The sequence below is a fragment of the Lonchura striata genome, chromosome 1 (assembly GCF_046129695.1).
Source record: "Lonchura striata isolate bLonStr1 chromosome 1, bLonStr1.mat, whole genome shotgun sequence".
NCBI classification, from domain to species: domain Eukaryota; kingdom Metazoa; phylum Chordata; class Aves; order Passeriformes; family Estrildidae; genus Lonchura; species Lonchura striata.
In genome coordinates, this window is record NC_134603.1 from 82743005 (window position 1) to 82752474 (window position 9470).

The window sequence follows — 9470 nt, forward strand, 5'->3', positions numbered from 1 at the left end:
GACACCATAGCTTGCCAGCCAGATCACATCCCAGGCATGTCCCTGCAGCCTGGTGGGTCCCTGCCATCACATCCCATTTTGTGCCACAGGATGAGGGTGCACTGTCTTGCCCTTGCTCCCTGACATCTGGACACCAGGGAAACACCGATTAACTTATTATTCACACTTCCATGCCCCAAAAGCCTGTGATTGCCAACAACAGTGAGATGCTTCTGTCCCCTTCCATTCCATGAAATAAACCCCTACAAATCTGAGTGAAAGAATGTATTAGCAGCATGCAGCATAAGAGCAATCTCCAGGGCAAATGTCACTTAATGTTTATAATGGTAATAAGAGCGGTACAGCTAAATTGCCTGGTTAACCTGGGAGTATTTTAATTGAACAGAAGCCAGAAGGCAAGCTTGCATGAAAGTGCAATCTATTACAATGCAATCCACCAGTCAGTACTCCTAGGGTGGAATATAATCCCTGATCTCAGAAGTTGTTTATTTTTGCTCAAACTTTTAGTGTCTTTGATGAATTCAGTTGCTTGTGAGCTTGTACATTTCCATGTTTCTTTCCTGACTTGTTCTTAAATGACTTCAGAATCTACTCATGCACCAGTGAAGCCAGTTGAGTTGGTCTGCAGACCTGCCTTTGGCTGGATCATATCAGAACTATGACATGTATAGAGCAAAATTTGGATCCAGCTCTGAAACTGATGGAAGAGAAAGAGCAATGCCAAAATAAGATTTGACTTTGACTGATGCTGAATTTTTGATTCAAAATTAGTAACCTCAACTTGGTCTTTTGAGTGCCATCACAAATTCAGCCCCAAATATTGTGAGGAAATTTTGCCTTTTCTGGTGACTGAAGGGAATTAAAAGGCAAGGAAATATTTTCAGCTGCAGAACTTTCAACCAGATACTTTCTTGCATTACTCATCAATTGCTGTGGAAATTCTTAGTCTGTGTGCTGGTAGTCATTATGTAGACTGTTAAAAAGTTTTGGTTTTGAAGGAAAAAAATACATGAGATTTAAAACTAATAGTAAGAAAAGGGCTAAAAAAATTAACTGAAACTATATTGTCCCTTACAATATCTTGTCTTATAGTTTTACAGAATGTTACAGAAAATACACCTGAAATCACAGAAATCTGTGTCAAACATTTCTCATTTTTTTGAAAACTGAGTACAAGTTCTTGTTAATTTCTCCCATTAAACTTGGTGTGTCTGAGACAGCCACAGGCCTTCCAAAATGGAAGACTTGTTTGTCATGGTAAACCATATATTAGACCATCAGCAGTAAATATGAGGCATGCTGCAAGCCACAGATTTCCTGTGACCGATGATCAAGACCAAAAGTTAATGACTGCTGCTAATGTCACCAATACATACTGTTCCATAGGATCCTACCAAAAACTGTTCATATCAGAGCAATCATTTCAGTTCTCCCAGGGTCATATGATTAGCTTCCTCAGTTTTATTTCCACTCAGGTTGAAAAGAGTGCCTGAAAAAAAAAGAATATAGAAATATTTATAGCTTTGTGTTGTGTGTTTCTCTCTTAAACTGCAGGGTTCATGGATGCTTCAATGGATCGGAAGTATGCAGTAACTGCTCTCTATTTATAGTCCTTCTTTGAGACTGGGATTAGATTGACAAGAAGTCAAGCATTTCACAAGGACAATGCAGTTCATAAGAAGCCTACATGATGGCATAGGGTCACTTTTACTGCAACTGGCTTATAAGGTAATTCAGAAGAAAATTGAAATTTTTATTTCAATTGGCTTGTATTTTGGAGAGGCTCCAAAGAAGAATCCCAGGCAAGTTCACTCTGACCATATCATACATAAGTGACTCTACTAATACTTAATGTAAGTGCCTTTCCTTGGTGTGGATTCTTTGCAATGATGTTTGAGTACAAACCAGGCACACACCAGATTTTCCAAGCACCAGTTTGTCCATGTGGACCAAGATGGAAGATTGGCCTGGTGGATATGTTTGACCCTTTATTCACTGTGGTGCCTGAAAACTACTTTGCTTTAAGGTGTGTAATATAACTATTGAGCTCAGGGGAGTGGTTTGATCCATAAGGTACCATGTTTTGTATCTCTGCCAATGCAGTCAGTATCAAGGACATGAGGGGTGGCACCCAGGTTATAAACACATTGCAAATGATTAGAATAGAGGAGCCTACCCCTTTCTGTTGGCTTTATAGGTCTGGGCAGTGGGAGTCCTGCATCTGTACATATATTATTAAAGCCAAACAATTTCTCTTGCATGCTCTGTGAAGATAACTGGTTATATCCCTGGTTATATACTCTTCCAAAATTATTTCTTGTATAAGGGAAAGAAAAGTGGCCACCTGCTTTCACATCATGCATGTAAACTGGTATGGCTACTGCAAAGCATGAACTACGATTATTTAGCTGAAAACCATGGCCAAAAATTAGAGTAGTAGAGTCCTGGTGTGTTGTATGTGTGTGTGTACATGTGTGTGTGCAACAATCTCACAGTTATGAATACTGGAAAATTTTGAGATGAGCCAAGATAATCCATTAATGAAACACAGCTCTAAGGGGATGAAAATTTGCACCAAAAGCCCCTAAAATAATAAATTAATTATTTGTATGCCTATGATAATTATTTTAAAATAAAAGTCTGCAGAAGTAATTTGCCACTTACCAAATACATAAGTAATGTTACCAGACACGGCACGATACAATAACACTAAAAAAGATTTTTTGTTTTTCTGGAGAATGTTAATTGGTGATCAAAAGATGAGAATTACACAGTCATAGTCTTTAGGAATAAGTCTTTATGAGTGATGAGGATGTCATAAATCAGTAAGCTTAGCTGAATGGATCAAAAGCACACAGTAGATTTGGCAGTAATTAATCATAATTTGCTTGATTTTGATTTTTTGATTTTGATTTTTCGAAGTTATTTTCAGTTAGAAGGAAGTATATTTATATTGTTGGTAGAAAAAAAAAAATCTCCATTCATGTGTCTGCCAAGTTTTTTTAAACCACTGATGACAGAATGGTGCCAAAGAATACATCATAGATTTTGAATGAAATGCAGTAGATGCTGTGAAGAGTCTTCAGTTTTCTGATTATCTTTTTTTATTAACCTCATTTTCCCTGGTGTGTAACATAGGCTGTGGAGATATTAAATAGATTTAGTAGGTACAAAATTCTAATCTAGTGGGCTTCTTCACACAAGATATTATTAAATTGTGGAACTTATTGGTGCAGGAATTTGTTGAGATAGCAGCAGCAAAAACCAAACTGACTGATTCTATGGAAATCAAGAATATTAATGTTTCCAAAGCATACAGGAGTCATTGGCAATTTTGGAGTCTATGTAAGGTTCTGTCTCAAAATCTAAATTAAAAAATATATAATGCAGAGAGTGGCTTTGAAGTTGAAGCAAATAGTTGTGTGAATGCTTCTTGTAATTCGTGTATAATTTTCAACTTTCATTTGGTCTCTTTAATACACAATATATTTTGGTTCTTTTACATAGTCAAATAAATATATTGACTACTGGAGATTAAGAAGGTATTTTAGAAGAAGTACTCGCTTTCCTGAGTATGGTCTCAGAGAAGAGAATAATAAATTGTCATTTCGTCTAGAGAAAAGTATCTGAAAATGAAGAAAAATTTTCCCTAAAGGAGCTCTTTTAGCTCATTGGCTGTGGGTCTCCCATTCAGTCAAAGAGAGAAACTGAGAGTTTCTAGCCGGGCAGAAGCCTGGGAAAGAGTTGGAAAAGAATGTAAATAATTTGTAATCTCTCTTGTTATTCACATTGTTTATAGTTAAGTTCTATCACTGTGCATCAAGCACTTTGAACCACCCACTTTGTGAGTGGTTTTCACTTCAGGACCAATGGAGTTGGTCTTCAGGAAGCTCTGTATAAAAGAGTGGTGTATTTTGAATAAACTGGAGTTTTACTCTCATCAGCCTTCTGAGTCAGAGTCTCTTCATTCCTGTCCTGCCTCGACAGCGACAATTGGCCATGGCAGATTTCTGTGGCGATGAAAAGAAGGCTTAGAGAAGGGGAAACCAATTCTTAACAAATACATCCTCAAACATTCTCCTGCCTTTCCAAAAGAAAAGCTACTGACAGTTAAGAAGAAAAAAATAAAAAATATCTGGACACTACAAGACTTGTCTGGCTGTGAAGTAGCTGGCTGAGGTATTTTAGTGTAAGTCTGCTTTGCCATTTAATGCTTATTCTTACAGAACTAGCAGGTTACAAATGAGCTAATTTCAAGAAACATTTCACATGTTTGCAATCTATGTGATGTGCCAGTAATCCTGGAATGGGGATGGGATGGCTTTGGTGACCAGTGGCTAGTCTCACTTAGATCTGTAATCTGAAGTACTTTCTGCATTAAGCAATATGCTTTGATCTCTGCAAACAAAATGTGTTTTGGTCTTTGAGAGGATTTGGAATTACATGTACGGCAAATTTTTTTGTGGTGAGGGTGGTGGGATCCTGGAACAGGTTGCCCAGAGAAATTGTGCATGCCCCATCATTGGAAGTTTTCAATGTCTAGTTGGATGGGGCTTTGAGCAACTGGATCTAGTATGAGATACCCCTTCACCTAGCAGGGGAATGGGACTAGATGATCTTTGATGGCTCCTTCCAACCCAAACCATCCTGTGATTCAATGTTTCTATGTCTCTTCTGGCTTAATATTTTTTTTCAATTAAAATTCCTTTTCCTTTTTTTTTTTTTTTTTTTTTTTTTAATTAATCAAGTAGTTTGGTGATTTCATATTTATGTTCCTGGACTGCAATGGTTTTAACAGACTCCCAGATTGTCCAAGATATTTATGCTGATACTCTGTTATGTGAAACAATGTTTACAAAGGCAACATACTTATGACTTTAGAAGAATGCAAACCCTGTATGACTGAGGATCAGGTATTGATTTTCCTTTTAAGCTTTTTATTCACCATTTTCAAAAATTTTCAGTAAGGCAACTTATTTTTTTTTCCTTTTGGTCATGAACTTTGAGGATCTTTTTCTTTGTTGCCTGGTCACAGGCTTGCTTACATAACCTAATCTACACAATCCTTAGTTGCCATTAGATTAATGCCTGCCTAAATTTCCTTGTGATTTTTCTTCTAAAACATGATGCAAATTATAGGAAAACCAAGGTCAAAAACTGATTGCTACAGTGATTTTGTAAGCAGCTGACCATTTCACTGGCCACAAATAACCTGGAATTATCAAAAGCAAAGAGTTTGATTCATCATGACAATATGCCAATTTTATTCTGCAGTAAATCCACTGATTTGATTGGGCAACTGAAATAAAGATTAGTGGTAATTAATTAATTATGTTTGGGGGTTTATAAAAATTATATAGTAAATAAAGATTGCTCTTCACAGAGTCATTATGTGTGAATGTAAAAGATGCAAACCTGGCAACAGTTAAAAGAAAAGCATTAGAGTGTAAAGGGTTGGATTGGATAGCTCAGTTAATAATTTGCCTTGCAGTGCTGCTGTTGACATTCTTGCATCTCTCAGGATCGCTTTGGAAATAAATTAATATATCTTTTGGGAAAGAGGTAGGGAGCAGAGTTAGGGAAGGGATTATACTTTAATAAATTCAGAACTGTATCTTGGGTATACTTTGTTCTCATAAGCAAAGAGGGAACTTCCAGAATCAACTGATGTGGTCTGTGATTTCCTATTACTTTAAACTGGCCAACTTCTCCGAGTCTGGACACTCAGTACTTCCTTAAACCAGGGTCCTTTAAGGCTAATGATAGAATCAAGCCCTCTGAACTTAGCTCTAGTGCCCTGTCCCCAGGGCCATCTCCCCTTGGCTGTTCATTGCATATTCTAATTAATTTTTTAACTTTGCAGATTTTTACCCTGTTTTACTACTTCCAGTGCTTTCATTCCATCTTGGATACCGACATGCTCTTTATGTTCTAATTCAGCTTCCTCTGGTGAATTAGTTTTCAATTGGAAAACTAATTTTGTTTTGCAAATAAACTTAAGACAATTGACTCTTACTGACTTTATGTTTCTAATAACTGAAACACTGTTTTTGCTTCTGCTTTGCAGATTCAAAGAGCACACTGTAATTTTGTAGGCCTGTCTACTGAGGTGGTCCCCTGAATGAAGACAGTTGTATTTAACTAGTTGGCTGCATGGATTCAGTTATGTAAGGAACATAAAAATTTTCTTGGACTGTTAACAAACAGTGCTACATTATTAAAAGAAATAAAGTAATATTTTCATGGTTTTAACAAAACATTGTCTTCTTTGCCATAGGCATATATGAGCAAGAGCCCTGTGATATGTCTTCACCAATGTAGTAATCTGGGAATCAGTAAAGGTATGACAACTTAGGTTAATAATGCCAGATTATTAATGATAAGTGTTGTGTACTGATAACAACAGTGATGATAACTTGGATGGACAATTCAATGGATATTTTCCATTGCTATACATAGAACTGCTAATATCCACATTTTTGTCACAAACTGTACAGGGAAAAATATTACTGTCTTGTGTCAAAAATTAAAAATATAAGTCTTACAGGGCATACATCCTGTTCTCATATTAATCTTTAGCTTACAATATACCCCCTTCTGTTGCATGCTGAAGATTTTTATAGGTTTGTTCATGTTTCAGTTCTTTCCGGAATTTCAGTTACCTGTTGAGAAATCCATCCTTTGGCATTTTATACTAATGTGTCATGCAGAATCCTGATATTCACAGTTTGCAGTTTGCAGCAGAACTGAATTTTGTCTTCCCTGGGAGGAGAGTTTCAGGTTGCAGGCCTATTCCTGACAAGGATGCAGACATTGTCAGCTTCTACATCACTAAAGACATATAATCCAAAATTTATTTAGACTTTGGAAAAATCTATTTTGCTCGAGGCAAACTATGAATTTTTCTTGCATCAGATAAACCCTGGGTAGGGGACTGAGAATACAGTATGCTGTGTACTGATGGATTATTCCATGTTACAGAATTGCATGTGCTTACCTCCTCTTCCATCAAAGCAAGGCAGTAGACTTTCTGAAATAAGGACATGTCAGGTCTAACATTTTCTGAGATTAATTCCTTATCTATATCTGCCTGATGTATTTTTTTTCCCTTGGAAAGCTCATGAATGCATCTTAGTTACATATCTAGTATGGTGTTTGAATTATAACCATGAGTAATTGCATGGAAAAACATGCACTTGCCCTATGCCCCCTAAAGTAAATAAACCAGTAACTCTCCTGTGCTTAATTAGTCTGCAAGAAATTGCTGAAATAATCAAGAAAAGCTAAATGATGAACAAAGCCAGGGCAGTAATATATACATTTCTTGAAATGTTGATTTAGTAGAGTCCTTGTTTGAAAATTTTGGAGATATATTACAACAATTTCTTATTGAAGATGAGCTTATGGTTTGGGAAATTATAAAGTTGAAGAGAATAGTGCAGAAAAGTAAAGCTGTTGCTGCCAGTCTTATCTCTGGTTGTACCAAACATGAGCAAAAGCATTTAAAGGACTTTGAATAAAACAGATCTTTGCAGAGATCTGAGGTCTTCCACTTACAATAATCCTAACATATTTTTGATGTAAGTGCTTGACAACTTAATTGAGATTCTAGCATGTGACTTGGCTGACTACTGTGACTGGTTGCATGCAATGAATTATCCAAAAACAAAATATGATTCCTCTGAATCTGTGAAGACAGCAGTAGAGCAATCTTTGAAAAAGATTCATCCCACATCTGGATTTTGGTTCATTAAATAAAATATATTATTTGGTATGTCTGAAGGATATAATGTTAAAAAAAATACTGCATTTCTTTTGTAAAATAGTAATTAAAACATCACTGGAAAGTAATAATTGCTTTATGAATTAGAGTAAGAATTTGAATGAGTATGAAAGAGAAGCAGGAATGAAGAGAAAATCAGTAATTCCTTTGTTATAATTTTTGTTGCACTTTTCATAAAAAAAAAGCCCTCTCTGGATCACCTAGATCGCATCTCATTGAGTTTCCATCTGCAAACTATAATTTCCTATAGGATTTGTAATGGAAAAGCTGAATCCAAAGGTAATTTGACTATATCTCACCGTTCTCAGGGGGTATACAGTATCTTTGCTTTGTAACCCATTCTCTTTTAGAAAATGGTACAGAACAGCTGTTTTATTTTTTCCAGTTCATAGCTGGGAAGAAGTAGCTGTAAAATAAGCTTTCAATCCTGTACTCAGACTGCTGCATGGGGATAGCAAAACTGCTGTATAGATCAACTTTAATTTTGTCATAGAGTCTGCAAGGAACAACATTACATTCTGGAAAGGTTTTCAGTGGCTTGCTGAGTATATGGATCCAAGCACGATGTTTGGGTTTGGGTTCTGTTCATTGTATGTGAAACTGAAGTGCCCAAGTGTAGTTCTGAGCCATCACGTGGGGAGTGGAAATGTTGCACTTTTGTTGTTTATGAATCACATTCTGGTTTTCCAGAAGCAGGAAAATATTTCATTTTTTAAAATTCACAGTCAAAGACTGAATGCAGGAATCACAAGTTTAGGGTATGATCTGGATTAAAGATTAGTTCTGTGGACTAATGAGTTAACTTCATCTGACTTTAGAAAAACATTCTACTACCTGGCATCTACTAAAGCACAGCATTTTACAGAATAAAGTTGGGGAAAAGATGTAAAACATTAGTAACTTCAAGCAATTGCAGCATTAAAATGTATCTAACAATCAGTCAATAAAAATAATTAAGGTTTTTTGGTTGAGTGATACTTAGATATTCTAGAATAATGTCTTTTTGCTTTCCCATTGTATTACTACACGACTATTAATCTTTCAACAGGCCAGTCTAGAATTGATTATCTCTGTGGTTCCCTGAGGACTAGATATTAAGTCAGACTAGATGAAAAGGTCACAGACATATGTATCCTTATGACAAATTCCTGTCTGTCTGCTTTAGAATAAATTTTTCTAATAAAAATCAAACGATTCAGTAACATAAAAGGAATGGGTAATGTCTGGATGCATTGCAAATGTATAGGTATAAGTGATGAAATTATCATAGTTAATACATGTACAAAGAATACTACCAGATTAGAAGAGCAGTGGAAACAGTCAAGTTAAAAACAGCAACAGAAACTAAAATAAAATCCATTGGATTATAGAGGTAGTAAAGAGCACAGTACATGCCATCACATTACAGAGTATAAGACTGTATGGAAACAATATAAAAGTGATGGAAAAATATAGTAAAGAAGAAAGGTGAAGTATTGAAATTTATAGATGCTTGCAATGTCAATGAAATTAGAATTGGCTCAGTACGTTGCAGGAAGATTATACAACAGTCTCACAATCATCCTGAATAGGACAGTTGCTACTTTAGATTTTCCTTATCTAAGGGACAAAAGTGTTTCTAAATAACTGAAGGACTCCATTGTATGCAAATACTTTATGTTTACTGCATGATAAAGATGTTGCTCCA